The 3,140-nt window shown below is 42.6% G+C and overlaps 1 long non-coding RNA gene across 2 annotated transcripts; it reads right to left on the minus strand.

Moving 5' to 3' along the window:
• Window positions 1-561: 561 nt before the first annotated feature.
• LOC136422607 (uncharacterized) lies at window positions 562-2,676 on the minus strand. 2 transcript variants are annotated; one of them, XR_010753643.1, is made up of 2 exons: window positions 1,882-2,676; window positions 562-1,522 (listed from the first exon to the last, which is right to left on the minus strand). It is a non-coding gene; the product is annotated as an uncharacterized lncRNA (long non-coding RNA). The 2 variants fall into 2 exon arrangements; XR_010753642.1 differs by having other exon boundaries at window positions 1,867-2,676.
• Window positions 2,677-3,140: the final 464 nt, after the last annotated feature.

Below are 3,140 nucleotides of genomic sequence, written 5' to 3' on the forward strand. Positions count from 1 at the left end.
TGCAGTGCTCGCGTGGGGTCGAGAAACCCGGAAGTGATGCTGTTCTTTGGCGGGAAATTTCATTTTTACCCGCGTTCAGTCCAGCCGGCAGGTGCAACGGAAGGTTGGTGAAATGTCTAGTGAATTTAGACTATCATTCCGTGAAATATACGATTTGGTAACGCACACGTACAATGGAATCACCTGTTTCTAGAATTCTAGCCAATGTCGAAACAACAGGAATCAGATGGATTACAATAGAGATATAATCTCTGTCCACAGGGTTCTCTGAATATATTATCATATAGGGTGGGAGGGCACTCTGAAACTAGATCTGAGTGTAGTGGACCGAACCTCAGAAGCAACCTTTTTTTGGTGTTGTATACTGGAATTATAGGTACTAGAATTTGTCATTAAATTTGATTGCAACAATAAACATGGCATTTTGTATACAAATAATTTGACCATCCCACTACTACTACTGCCAAAGATGAATTCAGGTGAAGAACCCCCAGACGCAGTTGTCACAGATGATGCCGAGCCACCACAAATTGTAGAAGGACAGGAAACAGGTGCCACAACTGCAGGTGACCTTTCTTTATTCAATTATTTCTGTGAATATACAGTATAACATGTATGTATAGAGCATTGGAGAATATCTACTTTCATATACTTGTTTCATTGTATCATTCAATATTGAAAAAGTGCATTGCATGCGCATTGTTTCATCCCTGTGTACCACAATTTTATGACTATATTTCTCTTAAAACCAGTGATTGATAGCTTGGGTACCAGCGTCATAGATAACTCTGGGAGGATTTGCAATATGAGTGAATAACAGGTGTCAGACTGAGTGAAATTTTGTTCCAAATTTACAGTTACTGGTTATAAGAAGTTGACAGTAGAAGTACATAGTTACATGTCAATGTGTTTTATGCAGATTTTTAAGTTGTTTGTTGGTACTTTTTTCTTTTGAGCCCTTCACACTGTCACATATTTTGTATACATAAACAAACTATGTGTGCATACTAAAATAACAGATATCTCACTTCTCCCCTTTTAGAATCAAACATCGTCTTGTGTGACATCTGTGGGGAAAATATACCTGCTTCCCACTACAGAAGACACAACCTCAGACACAGAGCAAATCAATTAATGATTTTGACAATGCGACAATCATTCCACTTTGAAATAAGATAATGTTTGGCAAAATGGAGAAAAAATTACATTGAAATTTTGAATACAGCAGTGAAGTTTAACGTTACTTATAGAAGACGAATTCGCTTTGAAAGATTTGTTCTATGGTACTGCCTTACACCAGTCTGCCCCTTCAAAGGAGCACCAAGTTTAGTAGAAAAAGTCTTCGTTGGTTTCTTGCGGCGTGCCCTTGATGTCAGATCAAAGGGATGGTTTTTTGCCTTCACAAGAGCCAGCCTAGTTGGTGGTTCCCACTGTTCAGGGTGGTCTGTTTCTGTAAAGATGACATCTGTACTTTGACAGGGGTAGACAGGATTGCTACTTGTCGTTGGGGAATCCACGGGCCCTGAAATAGAATAAAATTACTGTTACTACGGTACTTAATGTGTTATAACTTTTAAGCATAAGGTTTACAGATATAGAGTAATAAACTGTGACTTTATTGATTTCTGCTTGCCTACTGAATGAATGACTCTTTTGTTGATTAGAAATTATCACAATCTACAAGAACAAAAATGGACATGAAGTAAACTACCACATGAGCACACATGAAGACTCCAAGACCTTATAAGATCTGTGATTGTAGTCATACAATAATGCTGCTATCAAATTCTGCCAGCTGAACACTATACTTTCAAATTTCTGTATGAATATTGCATTGGTTATGTGAGAAGGATGTTAATGTCTTACTCCAAATAGATGTACCCAGGTTTGTTTGTGAGTCACCTGTACCCATAAGTACTGAAATCTTTTTTTTGCCAACTAAGAGTTCCTTGTACAACGGGGGCTGGTCGTCTGAGTGCCCAACTTGGCTGGGGATGATAAGGGAGTCAGACAATGTACCACTTTCCTTTTTGGGAAGGGGATGGCAGCATATGTCCTTTTGTCCTTCTTTCCAAGATGGAGCTTGATAGGCTTTTTTCTTGTCATTGTGCAATACTCTGGAATGAAGATTGAATAAGACAGTCAAAGCTGTTAGAGAGTATTAAACTAGAAACAGTTCATCTTCACCTAGAGTTTTAGCAATATGCTGTTGTTGTTGTCTCTATTACACCACTGTCTCGTCGGTATATGGTCACTTGTGCAGTGCAGCATGCTCGGGCTACACCGCCCTCCCCCTTCCACGCTAGCACAACAAATCAAATCCCCTGTAATCATAATAACAAGAACAAAATCTTACGTTACAGTGACTCTCTGTTGGAAGAGTGACCTAATAGGGCGGTAATAAAAGTTATATACCATGGATGAAATTGTGAAATGCGTACCGATAGCGAGGAGAGTTTTGTCCGGATCCACATTTGTTCGCGACGCCTCCCACACAACTGATGATGATGATGATCGATGCGAAGCTCACTTCCGGGTTTCTCGACCCCACGCGAGCACTGCAGCCGGCATCTGGCCACAGCTTGCGTGAGTGTTCTCGAAATTGGGGGCGATTTGTACAACGCCACTCGGCAGAGAGGTGGCCAGGAATGTTTGCCAGAGCGTAGGCTATGTGTGATTGTGTATCGTTGCGGTACAGGGTATCTGGACTTTCACGCCACTACGCCCTGTGGCCGGGCAATGTCGGCCATTGGGTACGGCCCATAGGTACAGGGTACGGCCCATAAGTCCGGGTACGGCCCATAATTTTACCGGGTACGGCCCATAAGTCCGGGTACGGCCCATAATTTTACCGGGTGCGGCCCATAAGACCGGGTACGGCCCATAAGGAGTTTCATGGGGGTGGGGAGGTGCTTTACCAAACGACAGGACGTCAACATTGAGCGCGTACCGACTATCGTGTGGGCTTGTTGTTTAGCCGAGTGGCTGACAACTGTGCCATCAGGAGGCCCACACCAATGAACAACTGATAAACACGATGCCAGAGTGCAACAGGCATAGGGGGCCGTACAACATACGGGATTGGTTCAAGCCGTCGGCATCGAACATAAAGGGACAATCCCAGCCAGGTACAATTTTGT

Source organism: Branchiostoma lanceolatum, chromosome 17 (genome assembly GCF_035083965.1).
Source record: "Branchiostoma lanceolatum isolate klBraLanc5 chromosome 17, klBraLanc5.hap2, whole genome shotgun sequence".
Classification (NCBI taxonomy): domain Eukaryota; kingdom Metazoa; phylum Chordata; class Leptocardii; order Amphioxiformes; family Branchiostomatidae; genus Branchiostoma; species Branchiostoma lanceolatum.